Here is a 15,978-nt window from a genome sequence, read left to right on the forward strand (position 1 = left end):
GTCCAGTGGACATTTTTAATCCTTTTACCACTGTGGAAGTTAGGTTTTGTTCCAAAATTCCTGGGTGAGTTTACATTGAAGGTAGAGCATTGTGCTGGTCATTGTAGAGGATGAATCTGACAATATCCTGGTGAGCTTGTTTAGGTGTGGCAAATTTCTTCAATATGTGTATGATATTAAAGTGTTCGACTTCTCCATCACAAATGAAACTCACTTTAGCTGGATACAGGATCCTTGGCTGAAAGTTGTTTTATTTTAGGAGATTGAATGTTGATGACTATCCTCTTCTAGCTTGAAACATATCAGCTGAGAGATCTGCAGTTATTCTGAAATTTCTCCTTTTGTAGGTGATGCTTTTGTTACATCTGGTTGCTTGCAGAATTTTCTTCTTCATTTTAACAGTGTGTTAATTACAGTATGTCTAGGGGATGCTTTATTTGGATTGAATCTTGCTGGGATTCTGAAAGTGTCTATTATCTGAATTTCTGTATCTTTTGCAATACTTGGGAAATTCTCCTCCAAAATCTCTTGGAGTAGAGCATCTGTACCTTTAGGGCCATCCTCTTCTCCTTTGGGAATTTCTATAAGATGAATGTTTGATCTTTTGGAGTGATCCCACAACTTTCTCAGGGAATGATCAATTTTTGCTCTCCATTTGTCTGCCTCTTCGAGCATTTGGGAATGTTCAAAAGCATTGTCTTCAGTTTCAGAGGTCCTTTCTTCTGCCTGGTCAACTCTTTTACTGAGGGATTCTGTGATATCTTGGAGCTCCTCAACTAACTTTTTCATTTCCTTGAGCTCTGCTATCTCTTTTCTCATTATGTCCATATCTTTGGTGACTTGATCTTTGAATTTATTAATTTCTTGAGACAACTTTAGAACTACTCTTTGGAATTCAATTCCCGTCTTTTTTACCATTCTACTTATCTTATTTGCTATCCATATTCTGAATTTAATTTCTGACATTGCTGCCATTTGTCTATGCATGGCATCTTCAGTTGTATCTCCTTTGTCATTTCTTGGTGGGGTTGATCTACTCTGGTTATTCATGTTGCCAGAGTTCTTCTGTTGGGTCTGCACTATGTTTATTTTCCACCATTTGGTTATTAGAATTGGCAGGGTGAAATTGAATTGGGGTTCCCAGGTAGTAGAGACAGCCCCTTACCAAAACGCTAGGCTTTGTAATTGTGGCTTATCTCCTACAACCTTACAAAGGCCCCTTTTGGAGTTTTTGCTGGAGTATATGAAGACCTACTTATTGAGATAGCACAGTCTAGCTCATTTTGATACCAGCCAAACTCTACCCTATCCTAAGAAGCCATGATATTGAGTTTAAATCTTGGCTGTGAAGATATACAAACAGCTGTGACACCCAGCCCCCACCCTTCAGTTCTTTTCCACTACAGAACTTTGAAAGTCAACCTCAGAATGTCCCAGGGTGGACAGCCCCAGACATGGGTTCCAATTAAATTCTCTCAGACAGTGCAAACCCTGTGCAACTGAGAAGGATTCTAGGGTCTCCAACAGTGTAATTGAAGCCAGGGATCCACACCCCCACCAGCACTGAGTCCACACTATAGTCCTTTTCTCTGTTTATAGTCCCAGTTGGAGCCAGGGGCCATGCCCCTGCTCACCGGTCGGTCTCAGTCCACATTCAGCAAGCCTCTCCTTGCCAGACCAGTTGGACTCAGGGGACCACATGCCCACCTGCCAGTTTCAGTTGATGCCTATCAAGTCTTTGTTTGCTAGCTTTGTTGGCGTCAGGGCACCACACCCCACCCACATGTCTCAGCCCTCACCTGGTAAACTTCTGCTCACCAGCCCAGCTGGAGACAGGGGACCATGCCCTTGCCCTCAGGTCTCAGTCTATGCCTGGCAAGCCTCTGCTCGCAGGCTCGGCAGGGACTGGGAACCAGCCCTGCCTTCAGAACTCAGTCCACACAGGGCAGCCATTCTCTTGCTGTTGGTGCCATCAGAGCTGGGGGTTCTGCACCCCATCCCACCAGACACAGCCCAAACTGAGGGTCAACACTACCACTGGCTGGGCATAATCATAATGAGGGGACTGCTCCTCCTCCTGCCAAGTGTCTCTTTCTTCCCAAACCTTCTTTCTTCTCTATTAGTCACAGGTTCCATCCTGATGGTTGGCAGTCCACACTATGCCCAGATATCTCAGGAAAAGACCAAACACTCTGCCCTCTTCAGGGGGCAGAACTTCAGACCGCCATACTAGGGGGGAAGGGTGGACTGGGAGTTGGGACTTGTGCAGGGAAATATCTGTTCAATTTTATGCCTGGCAGGCAATGTCTAGGTTTGTAAGTGGGATCTCCCTGGAGAAAGATACCTGGTGCTTAGCAGCTCTCTCCAGCAAGGTAAAATGAGAAGTTTTTTGTTCTCTGCTTGGTTGCAGATAGCCCATGGTGGGTCTCCTGCTTGGGGGAGGGGGCCCCCATCCTCTAGTTGATAGACTTTGTACCTGTAATTTGTTTTTTTGAATACTCTTCCCTGGAGTTACAGCTTACTGAACTTCTTTCTTGGCTCAGCTCCCCACCTTTGGCTTCATAGAGTCTGAGTCCATCCTGTTTTTCTCCCTCTGGTCAGGAACCTCTGCTGAGGGTTGCTATCAGTTGGCCATTTTCCCCAAATCCTCCCATTTCTCCCTTTCTAAAGGCCATCTGCTTTTTATGGTACTACCTGTGCAGAATCTTTTTAGCTTGATCACATCCCATTTATTTGTTTTTGGTATTGCTGCAGTAATACCATGGGTCTGGGGAGTATCTTCCTCATAAAATCTTCCTGTAGGACAACTTTGTAAAGCATTTTCCCCATACTCTCTTCTAGAATTTTTATTGTTTTGTGTCTTAAATTTAAATATTTTATCTAGTGACAGTCAATTTTTGTGAATGGTGAGAGGTGTGGGTCCAATATCAGTCTTCTACATGTGACTAACCAGTTCTCCCAGCACACTTTATTAAATAGGGATTCTTTTCCCCAGTGCATGCTTTTGTTTGGTTTATCAAAGATCAGATGGCAATATGCGGCTGGGTTCATCTCTATTCTATTCTGTAGATCTATATCTTTATTTTTGTGCTAGTACCATGCTGTTTTGATCATTATAGATTTGTAGCATAATCTAAAGTCTCATAACACTATGCCTCCAGAATTGTTTTTATTTCTACAAATTGCACTGGCTATTTTTTTTTCTGGTTCCATATGAAACAAAGTATTATTTTTTCAAGTTCTTCAAAGTATGATGTTGGTGCTTTGATGGGGATTGCATTCAGTCTGTAGATTGTTTTGGGCACTATGGACATTTTAATGATGTTGATTCTTCCCAGCCGTGAGCATTATATGTTCTTCCATTTGTTAACACCTGCTATTTCTTTTCTCGGGGTTTCATAGTTCTCTTTATGGATATCCTTCACATCCTTTTTTAGATACATTCCCAGGTATTTCACTTTTTTGGAGCTACTGTAAAAGGTATTTTGTCTTTGATTTTATTCTCAGCTTGATTGTTATTGGCATATACGAAGACCACTGATTTGTGGACATGAATTTTGTATCCTGAGATATTACTATATTTCTTGATCACTTATAAGAGCTTTGTAGTTGAGTCCCTGGGATTTTTAATTTTTTGACAGAATCTCACTGTGTCACCCTCTGTAGAGTGTCACAGCTCACAGCAACCCCAAACTCTTTGGGCTTAAATGATTTTCCTGCCTCTGCCTCCCAAGTAGCTGGGACTATAGGTGCCTGCCACAATGCCTTGCTATTTTTTGGCTGTAGTTGTCCTTGCTGTTTGGCTGGTCAGTGGTGGGCTCAAACGCACTACCTCTGGTGTATGTGGCTGGTGCCCTAGCCACTTGAGCTACAGGTACCGAGCCAAGTCCCTAGGATTTTTAAGGTATAAGATCTACAAGATCATGTTACCTGCAATGAGTGAGAGTTTGACCTCTTCTGTCCCTGTTTGAATATGCTTTTCAATATGCCTTTTCTTGCCTGATTGCATTAACTAGAACTTCCAGCACAATGCTGAATAATCATTTTATTTAAGAAATTAAGAATTTCCTTCTTAATCTTGTCCTTAACCTAGCTGTGATGTCTGGATCCAGTTCTAAGTGGAAGTGCTTTTAGTTTTATTCCATTCAATATGATATTGGCTGTAGGTTTGTTGTAGATGGCCTCTATCAGTTTTAGAAGTGTGCCACCTATGCCTATTTTCTTAAGAGTTCTTGTCAGAAAAGGATGCTGGATTTTGTCAGAAGCCTTTTCTGCATCAATTGAGAGAATCATATGGTCTTTGTTTTTGATTTTATTTATGTGGTGAATTACATTTATGGATTTATATATGTTGAAGCAACTTCGCATCCCTGGGATAAAACCCATTCCATCATGATGTATATATTTTTTAATGTGTAGCTGTATCCTGTCTGCTAGGATCTTATTGAAAAATTTTGCAGCAATATTCATTAATGATATTGGCATATAGTTTTCTTTGTTTGTTGGGTACTTTTCTGGTTTTGGAATCAGGGAAATATTTGTTTCATAGAATGTGTTGGGGAGAATTCCTTCATTCTCTATGTTTTGGAATAGGTTATGAAATATAGGTAAAAAGTTCATCTTTGAAGGTTTGGTAGAATTACGGTGTGAAACCATTTGGTCCAGAACTTTTTTTACTTGAAAGATTTTGTATTGTTGATGCAATTTCATTGCTTGATATAGGTCTATTCAAAATTTCTAATTCTTTCTGGTTGAGTTTAGGAAGGTAGTATGTTTCCAGGTATTGGTCCATTTCCTCTATATTTTCAAATTACCGGTCATAGAGTATTTTTGTAGTCATCATTGAGGATCTTTGTATTTCTTTGATAACTGTTATATCCTGTTTTTAGTTTTTGTTTAAAGTTATTAGAGATCTTTTCTATTTCTGGTTAGTCTGGTTAAGGGTTTATTGATTTTATTAGTATTTTCAAAGAACCAACTTTTTGTTTCACTGATCTTTCAAATGATTCTTTTGTTCTTGGTTTTGTTTAATTCTGCTCTGATTTGATTATTTCTTTTTTCTGCTAGGTTTGGGGTTGGATTATTCTTCCTTTTCCAGTCATTTTAGATGGCCCATTAGGTTGTTGACTTGCTCTCTTTCTGTTTTCTTGATGGTGGCATCTAATGCTATAAATTTTCCCCTTCAGACTGCCTTTGAAGTATTCCAAGAGTTTTGATAGCTTGTGGCTTCCTTATCATTTTATTTAAGAAATTAAGAATTTCCTTCTTAATCTTGTCCTTAACCTAGCTGTCATTCAGCTAGGTTATTTCCAGCTAGTAATTTCCATGACTTTGAGTGTGAAGACTTGTATTGATGGTGTTGAGTTTAACTCTTATTCCATGATGGTCCAAGAAGATACAAGGAATAATTTCTATTCTTTTGAATTTGTTGAGGTTAGATTTGTGTCCTAAGGTATGATCAATTTTGGAAGATAATCCATGGGCTAATGAGAGGAATGTGTACTTATGTTTGTTAGGAGGAAATATTTTTGTATATGTCTCTTAAGTCCATTTGTTCTAGTGTTGTGTTTAATTTCATTACTTCTGTGTTTAGTTTCTGCTTAGATGATCTGTTGAGTACTGTTAGAGGGGCATTAAAATCTCCAACTATTATGGAGCTAGAAGATATCATATTGTTCAGATCATTTTGGGTTCCTTTTCTGTATCTAGGAGCATTTAGATTGGGTGCAGAAATGTTAATGATTGAAATCTCTTCAAGCTGTGTACTTTCCTTGACAAGTATGTAGTGTCCATCTTTATCTTTCCTTACTTTTGTTGATTAAATGCAATTGTTTTCAAATAAAATTGCAACCCCTGATTTTTTCTGATTTCCATTTTCCTGGATTATTATTTTCCATTTCTATACCCTGAGTCTTATTTTATCCTTAGAGGTTAGGTGTGTTTCTTGGAGACAACAAACACTGGGTATGAGCTTTTATATCCAGTCAACCAACCTAAGCCTCTTTACTGGGAAATTTAAGCCATTCACATTTATTAGGAGAATCAATAGGTATGGTGAAATTTTTGTCATCTTGTTTTATAGCTGTCCAGAGCTTAGTTTTATTCCTTGCACCATGTGGAAGCTAGGCTTTTCTCTTTAGTTCTTGAATGTGTTTACTTTTGTGGTGCACCATGGTGCTGGTCACTATGAAAAATGGCTCTGAGTACTTCCTGTAGAGCTTGTAGAGGTAGGGAAAATTTCCTCAACATTTTCATATCAGTAAAATATTTGATTTCTCCATCACAAATGAAATTAAGTTTAGCAGGATACAGGATCCTGGCCTAAAAATTGTTTTGTTTAAGAAGATTAAAGGCCAATGATCAGCCTCTTTTGGCTTAAAAAGAGATCAGCTGAAAGATTTGTGATCATTTTTGCCTTTGTAGGTAAGACTTTTATTATGTCCGGCTGCTTACAGGATTTTCTCATTTATTGACTTTGGTAAAGGTAATTACAAAAGATCGAGGAGATGCTTTGTTTGGATTGAGTCATGCTGGGGTTCTGAAACTATCTACTATCTGAATTTCTGTGTCTCTTACAATGCTTGGGAAATTCTCCACCATGATGTCTTGAAGTTGAACATCAGTGCTTTTAGGACTTTTCTCTTCTCCTTCAGGAATCCCTATAATTTGAATGTTTGATATTTTGGAATAATTCCATAACTCTCTCTGGGAATATTCTATTTTTGTTCTGCTTTTTCCTGCCTTTTTGAATGATTCAGTTATTTTAAAAGTCTTGTCTTCAACTTCTGAAATTCTTTCTTCTCCATATTCTACTCTATTACTGAGGCTCTCGCCTATGTTTTGAAGTTCCTCAAATGCCTCTTTCAATTCCTTAAGCTCTATTATATCTTTCCTCATTATGTCCAAATTCTTGGTGACTTTGTTTTCAAATTCACTAATTTTTTGAGACAACTTTTGGACTATTTTTTGAACTTCTATTTTCATCATATCCTCAATTCCAATTACTCTATAGATGAGATTTTCTGTTGTATCTCCCTTATAATCTCTTGGCGGGAGGTTGATCTGCTCTGATATCTCAATTTACCAGAATTCTTCTGTTGGCTCCTTCCCATGAGCACTTTTAGATTTTTTAAAAATATATTATTTATACTTTTTTAGTTGAAATGATAAGTTGTCCCTGAATAGTTATTGAGAGATAATCTAATTGGGACCCTTAGAAAACACTGTACAGACCTATTTGGGGCAACTAAAACTGGTGGGGTGAGACTGGATCAGGAGGCCCAGGAAATGGAGCTAACCACCTCTTTGCCAATGAGCTGGAGCTTGTGCCTATGGTCCTTCCCTCACAGCCTTTCAGGTCTACACCCTGAGAGTCTCTGAGAGCTGGCCCTGCTTATATATTGCAAACCGATTCTGTCTTGATATCAGTCTGTCCTCCACCCAGTTTAAAGGAGCTGCAGTATTTCACTAGACTCCCTGCTGTAAAATATTTGAGTGGGTCTGCCTCCACAAAGACAACCAGAGAAGGGCAATCAATACTGTTCTTGCCTCTCAAAATGCCAACCCCACCCTGAGCAAACAAATTCAAACTAGCTGTGAACCTGTAGCTCCCACCAGTGTCCCTAACAATTCTGACTAAGAGTTCCAACTGAGGGACTTCAATGGGGGTATGAGCAACCTCTTGTAAGAAAAAGTTCAGAGAAGCCACGGTCCTCCCCCCCAGAGTCCTGGTTATGAACTGGATAAAATGCAGTAGTCACCCTGGCTGAGGAGAGGGACCTTCCCAGTGCCAGTTGTCCAAGCCTAGGCCTGTCTCTCTCCAAGTTGTTAGGAAGAGAGCCTGAGGTCACAAGGGGTCACTGGGCACAGACACAGGGAGGGGCTTTCCAGAGGGCAGGAAAAAAGTCTCCCTCAGCAGGAATTAGAGGCAGGAAAGGCCATATCTTGCAATGCCAAAGTTGGGACTGAGGTCCCTATTCCACCACAGCAGGAGGCCAGGGAGCAGTGGGTGAGTGACCTGGCTTAGTTGCCCACACAATGCAGATACCTCTCAGAGATCACCAAACTCTACTATCTCTGCAGGGTGTATCCTGTCAGGCAACCAGGGATGGGGAAGGGTGGGCTCTGTGCTCAGGACTGGAGAGAGAAAATTTGTTCACTTTTACCCTATGCATGATGGGGAGTCAGAGGTAAAAATTCCCAGGTGGAGGAGAACTGGGACCTCATGGCTCTCTCCCCCCTGCAGTGAGGTGAGAGGTCTTTGTTCCCTGCTTGCTTCCAGAAAGCCCAGGTGGCACCAGGTGGCTTCAGTTTAGCCACTCCATACCCAGTCTCTATTCTCTTTCTTCCTCTTTCTCACCCTCTCCTCTCGAATAACTGTAGATGATGTACACCTTGATTTCTGCCTCTTGTGATCCACTTCCCAGTTACAACTTCTCTGACTTCACTTCAGTTCAACTTTTCTCCTGGACAGGAGCTTCTGGTGAAAGCTGCTTTTAGTCAGCCATTTCTGCCTCTTGATTAGTTTTTTGTTCTGGGAAAGAAGTCTGGAAACTTTGACAAAACTTCCAAAATAGTGAACAACTTGGAGATCTCAAGTATTATCAGAGCCACTGTCCTACTCCCAGCCTGGTTATAATATGTATTGATTCACTTCCCTTTTGTCGTCCCTCTCCCCCACACTCTAAGCTTCCTGAGATGAGGGTCTTTGATTTATTCATGCCTCCCAGAGCCCAGGACAGAGCTGCCTTACACATGGCAGGTGCTCAGTGACTGCATTCTATCAACTCATCTGGCAATTTGTAGAGTTTATGTGATCACAAGTCGAAGATTTTCAGCTGAGTCCTCCCAGAAAGGCTGCTTCTGGTCTCCCCACCACAGAACAACCCTAGAGTTGGAGTTGGGGACCATTTGCAGTCGAGGTGGGGGGCTCCCAACCGGGGAGATGGAAAAGCTAGGAGTAGGCTGGAGACACAGATTCCTGTAAGACCCTTGAAGAGACTACTGTGAGACCCCCAAAGGCCTTTGCCTGAGCTGGGCTGGCAGACTGGATGGGAGGCTTCCTGGGACACCGCTTCACACACTCTGGCAGTATGCCAGCAGCTCACCAGCTTTGCCCATCCAGAATGCTGGGAGTCTACCCTAGGATTTGTATTTACACAGAAACCTTATTTCCCCTGGTTTTTACTTTTAGCCTTTGAATCATAAGAAGGCAAGTCATTCTAAATTAAGAATACACTTAATGCCTTCCCCAAGTAGAAGGCAAGATGCCTATAGCTCAAAGTTTTAATCTAAATCAGTTCCTTTCCTAGAATGATAAACAACAACAAGGTAATTTCCCAGGAAGGTGACTGCCAGAGGGGAGAGGAAAGGGCTCTTGATGCACTTTGCATGCTCAGGAGCTGATCTTTGCTGAAGGTGAACAGTGCTTATATCACCTTGCTAGTCTCTGAGCAGCTTGTGGGCAGTGACCAGACTTCCACAAGCACCACACGGGCTGAGCACTTTGTGTGAAGGGCAGAGTGAGTGTGGCATGTACCCAGGGGGTGATGCTTGCTTTGGGGGCAGAATTGCAGGGCAATTAAAAGACTTTCTGAGAGGTGGCATTTTATGTGAGTAGGAGGACTAATTAGTTTTGGCTTTATAGAGTTATATCTAACTGCATATGTTTTGGGTTAGATATTCATTTTTACTAGATTAGTCAGACTTGTTCCCAACTGGGAAGGCCACCTTGGGGGACTCACTTGTACCTGCCTGAGCATTGCTGGAGTGTGTTCCCAGGGAGAGACACACCAGAACCATGTGCAGGCTGCCTCTGTCCTTCCCTAACAATATTACTTTTAAGGAAGAAACAGAAGAAAGATGGGTAGGGATTTAGAATACAAGGGTAGACTTGGTCACAGAGTTTCTTTTGTTTTTGTCAATTTCTGCAAATGACTTTTAAAATAGTCTTATTTTCCCAATTGCATTTCCTTGATATTTCTTTGTTTTCCTACTTTTATAGGAGAAAAACAGAGATAAAACTCTTTGCAGTGGGGGCATCTTTTAATGAAGCCCAGGATAGCCTTCCAGAGTTGCTTACCCAGACCCCAACAGGGTTCATGCATAAGCCTATGGAGGCTTCCAGTTCTTCCTTCTTTCAATTATGGCTTGCTACAATTAGTGAATAGTTTTTCTTAGATACTTTAGATGCAGGATATTTCAGAAACAGATACATGAGTGATTGTCTTTCTTGGCTGAGCATATGGTGGGGGTGTTCAGTCAATGTTTATTGAATGAATAACTGATTGGACCATCACCTGGGGCAGAAGTTCTCAATTTCCCTTGCATGAGGTTTGCCAAGATGGATTGTTAAACAGAGTCATTCTAGCCCCCAGCATCCCAGCTATGATTCAGTAACTCAGAGGAAGGGTCCAGGAAGGGGTATTTTAAATAAATGCCACAGTGGTTGGGATGCACATGCCCTTTGGACCTCACACACTGCAGGGAAAATCTGCTCTGGGGAATATGTTGTGTCTGATGGCCTCATCTAATCCATTGTGGGCCTAGATAGGACAGGAAGGTGGAGGATGGGAGAATTCATCTTCCATCTGCTTGGGCTAAGACCTTGGTCTTCTCCTGTCCTCAGACTGGAACTTACACTGTTGTGTCTCTGGCTCTTGGGCCTTTGCACTTTGACTTGATGGAACTATTTAATATATAATTGGCTTTCCTGGGTCTCTAGCTTACAGATGGCAGAGAGTGGAACTTCTTGGCTTTGGGAATCACATGAGCCAATGGCTTATAATAAATCTCTTTATATATATCCCATTGGTTCTGTTTCTCTGGTGAACCCTGATGAATATAAGACCTCAGGTGGAGCTCTAGCTAACATTCAGCTGAAAGTTAAACTTCAACTAATATAGACATAAAATAAACTAAATAGCAAATAAGATGGGCTAAATCATGATACTACAGAGATGTATCAAGTGGGCAGTTTTTAGCAACAATAGCTGTGGGGTTTTTGATAAGTGATGCAAGGAGGTGACTTGCATGAGGGCCTTCTAGGTAGACTGGTCAGTAGCATGTAGTACAAAGTGTCTCCTCCCTCAAAAGCCAGGGGGTGCCTAATGCACTCTCCTCACCTCCCCCCACTGCAGGGGCAGAGAGGGTGTGTCACAGCAGGAGGATTTTGTGGAGTCTGGGCTGAGAATTGTATTTCCCACGTAGGAGAAATGTGCATACCAGCTAAGATAGAAGAGGGGAGGAGCTGTGGGTGGATGGTGTAAGCCTGATGGGGCTGCTGTGTCAGAGCAGCACAAACTGGGTGGCTTAAACAAGGGAGATTTATGGTCTGGCAATGCTGGAGGATGGAAGCCCAAACCAAGGTGTAAGGTTGGTTCCTTTGTGAGGTATAAGGAAGATTCTGCTCCATAGTGCCTGCCACCCCAGCTTCTGGTGATTTGCCGTTAGGCTTTGTCATCCTTTGGCACAGAAGGATGTCACCCTGATCTGCACTTGTTAACATGGGGCTTCCTTGTATGAGCTGTGTCCATGTTTCCCCTGTTACAAGGTTATCAGTCATGCTAGATGGGGGCCCACTGACTCCAGCATGGCCTCATCTGAACTAGCACAGCTACCTCAACCCTATTCCCAAATAAGGCCACATTCTGAGCAGTTGAGTTTGGGGGACAGAAGCCATCCTGTGACAGCAGTCAAGAGCATGTGCTGGATGAGGTGAAGTCACTAGGCTGACCTCAACTGTTCTACATTCCTGTTTGCATTTATCATTTCAGTTTAAAGACAATGTCTGTTCTTTCAATGTTTAATAATATAACAACAACAATAATAAATAATAATAAAAGCAACTGGAAAATAGTAAGGTCTAGAAACTTCAGAGAACATAAAGAGTTAAAATCCCATTACTGTCATCATCATTATCAGGCCACCATTTATGCATCTACCTACTTCCCTTCTATGATAGCAGTGAAGAAGCCCACAGCTATTCAACTGGCAGATAATATCAGAGCTCTCAGACAGAAATCTAAGAAGCAATAATACTGCATAGTCACTAAACTCCGTGCTTATGTGAATAGTTAAGTAACTCTAATCATTTATGAAATTTACTCTAGTGGAGTCATAAAATTGATTTTCAAACATTTATATTCATTATTTAAACACTTGTTCCCAGTCTTGGCCACGAGAAAACAGAAAAATCAGTATATTCATTTCAGGCATTTTGGAACTATGTATATGTCAAAATTTATAAAAATGTAAAATACCTTTTAAGAACTACAAATATTATTAAATAATATTCTTCTCTTAACGTAACCGAATCTATTTACTCCAACTTTTTTTCTACCTAAAAACTTTTTAAAAATTCATTAGAAGTATCAAATAAAGATGATAAAGAACCTCAAAATAGGATTATTTCTAACTTTTTGTCATAATATTTTTATCTTTGCTGCTGTCCTCTAGAGCTTTCTGGTTGGTGTTGATGGACTGTGCTAGCTATTTACAAGGAAGCAGGCACCTGACCCATGTACCATTCATGACCCAGTAGGGAGCTGGGTTTGCTGGGCTATGTGTGACATGTACAGGGAATGGCCCTACCTATTCAGGCAGCATTGTGCCCATGTCAGAAATTTAGAGGGGCTGAGGTGCATCTGAAGGTGGGGGCTAAGTCACATCTGAAGGTGGGGGCTAAGTTGCACTATGTCTGTCTTTTTCTCTACTGATGTTATGCAAATGACATCTCTGTCCAGCAAAACTGTCCTAGGTGACTAACATGCCAGGGCCACCAATTCTTTGGCTGGACCATGGGGATAAAGGTGTCTGGACCAAGTAAGAGCCTTAAAAATGTTTTTCGGAAACAGCCTAAATGCCCACCAACCCAGGAATGGACTAACAAGCTGTGGCTTATGTACATCATGGAATACTATTCAGCCATTAAAAAAATGGAGACTTTACAGCCTTTGTATTAACCTGGACGGAAGTGGGACACATTATTCTTAGTAAAGCATCACAAGAATGGAGAAGCATGAATCCTATGTACTCAATTTTGATATGAAGACAATTAATGACAATGACATGGTGGGGGTGGAGGAAGGAGAGAGCAGAGAGAGAAAGAAGGAGGAAGGGGTGGGGGAAAGGAAGAGCAGAGAGAGGGAAGGAGTGGGGGTAGGGTCTTGGTGTGTGATGCACCTTTTGGGGGCAAGACACAATTGTAAGAGGGACTTTACCTAACAAATGCAATCAGTATAACTGGTTTCTTGTACCCTCAATGAATCCTCAACAATAAAAGAAAAAAAAAAGGCACAGTGCTGCCTGAATAGGTAGGGCCATTCCCTGTATGTGTTACACACTGCCCAGCAAAGCCAGCTCCTTTCTTTTTCTCAAGCTGTGTTCTCAAGGGCAGACCTGCTGAAGCTCTCATGGTGTGCCCTCTTTTGTGCTGCAGAGCCTGAAACTTGCCCTGCCCACTGGCTGGCCCTGCTCCTTGATGAATCCACTTGCTCATCCCTGCACCACAGTGCTTCCCTCCTCTGCTCTCCCAGCCACACAGACAGACACAGCATCATCCATGGAGTGACACTGTGACTTCTTTTCTTTGAGGTGAAATTCATATAATATACAATTAACCATTTTTAAGTTTACAGTTCAGTGGCATATAAATTCACAGTCTTGTGCAAACATGGCCTCTATCTAGTTTTAAAATACTTTCATCTCCTCAAACAGAAACCCTGTACCCATTAAGTGGTTGCTCCCCATCCCCCACCTTCCCCACCTCCTGGCAATCACTAACCTGGTTTACCTCTCTACATTTTTACCTAGTCTGGATATTTTAGATAAATGTGTGGTTTCTTACACTTACCACAACCCAGTTTTTCAGGGTTTATCCATGTCATAGCATGTGTCAGCACTTTGCTCCTTTTTATGAATGAATAACATCCCATTGTCTGGATCGACCACATTTTGTTTACTCGTTCAACTGGTGACTGCCATTTTGGTTCATTGCTTTTGCTATGACTTTATTTTAAAAGATGTGTGTGTGTGTGTGTGTGTGTGTGTGTGTGTGTGGTTGTTTGTTTGTTTACATCCTTTCTTGGGCAGAAAAGCCTGGGCTTGTCTTGTGCTCTGGGGGCCTGATCTTCAACTGCTCCAGAAAGTGTTTGCCTATCCCTTTCTTAAAGAACTTTCTGACTTTATTGGTCACCTGCTTGCTACAGCTCTATGGCACTTGATTACCCACAGGGTCATCAGCCCTGCCTTCCTTTCCTGGTGGTCAGTGTCTCCCAGTTTGTTTTTCTTGCCATGAGTTTGCCGTTAGCTCATTTTCATTGCTCTGAGAGTTTTCCAGAGGCTCAAAACTTCCTATACTCCACGCATAGAACTGGAGGTTATAGAAGCTCAGCAAGCGGCTTTTTCCAGTATTTAAGTTTCCTCACTTGAAAGTGGGGCCCGTGGAAATGTGAAACTTCCTCGTGGTTTCAGAAATGCCAAGTGCTAAAAACATTATGTGCAAAGTGGAAGGCCCAGGTGAGCATGATTTTTAAAAAACCTCAGCTATTAGGCTCCCCACCACTAATGGCAATAAAAACTCATCCCAGGTGGGCTTTGAAGGATCAGCCACAATTCTCATAAGCCATTCTAGCTCAGTCTTAGGTGTTACAATGTCACCAGGATGCCCCTGGGGGTTAATCCCACAGCTCCCTGAGATTTCTCCTCTGTTAGCTACATCAAGTGTGTCACTATCAGCTTTCCCCTACACTGCCTATCCTGGGAAAATACTTGTTTTGGCTCATTTTTCATGTCAAGACAGTTTAGGATTGTCCAGAAATGACCCCACACATTCATAAAGCCCCCAATCAGTTGACATGATTAAGTGGTAGTCTTTAAATGTGCAGAGTGTTTTTCTACCATGAAGCCTACATGGGCCCCTGGGACACTTGGGAAAACCATTGCTGTCCGCCAGGCGTCTTGTAGGCTTTTACTGCCATAATGGTGGTGCCTCCTTTCGTTTTTATGAGTCAGAGGGTCACTTCACAAACTCTGACACATTAGAGTTAGAGACAAAGGTCCATAAAGCTCTCCCACACTGGGAGGTGGCTTTGCCTGTTTATTCAGGCTTTTCCTGAAGTGGTGGCTGACAGAGCTGTGTGAGTCAGAAGGGCCTCACAGACACCCAGGTGGCGTCTGGGCCACTGTGTTTGTAGGACGATGCTCATCAGGTCAGAGCTGTGGACAGGGAGGGATGCTACAGCTTGATGAGAAATAAGAACCCATGGAAAACTTCCAACTCCCAAACTATGCTGAGGGAGGGGACCAAAGGCAGCACTCGGTGTTCTCCACTCCCCCATCTACCCTCACCTATCAGCACTGCCTCCCACCTCCCTGCACATTATTAACAAAGAACCTTCTAGAAAGTAATGAGGGCCAGCTCTGAGAACCCCAGAATTCCAGGGCAATGAGCTTTATAAGGGCTTCCACCTTTTGACCTGCCCACTGACCTGCAGTGGAAGAAATGATGGGCCTTGTGCCCATGGACTGATGCTGTGAAGGTTAACTGGCATTGGAACTGTGTCTGCAGCCTGATTAAGCGGGCATTCTACCCACGTGGGGCTCATTCTGGGTTCTTGGTGCTTCCCTCCTGCCACACGTCTGCCTGGTGTCAGCAGTGAGCCCAGTGCCATCCAATAAGTTTGCATCGTCATGGTCTATCTGGACCCATGCCATCAGTGAGGAGAGGTTCTCTGAAATGGGACATGAGGGCTGAGGTCCCAGGGCTAGTCTTGGAAGGCGGTATGGGATAGGGGTCGAGCTTGGGTCTCTGTGACGGCCAGAGGCAGGCAAAAGCAAAATGCATAGGAGCAGAGAGCCACAAGATGCACACTGTCAGAGGTGGCTATGCAGGGTTTCCTAGAAGCCAAAATAGAAGGAATAAAATTTATAGTTAGGGAAGTAAAGTGACTTACACAGAAATCAGGAGCCAGGATTTGA

The sequence above is a fragment of the Otolemur garnettii genome, unplaced genomic scaffold (assembly GCF_000181295.1).
Source record: "Otolemur garnettii isolate 467f Iridium unplaced genomic scaffold, OtoGar3 scaffold00081, whole genome shotgun sequence".
NCBI classification, from domain to species: Eukaryota; Metazoa; Chordata; class Mammalia; order Primates; family Galagidae; genus Otolemur; species Otolemur garnettii.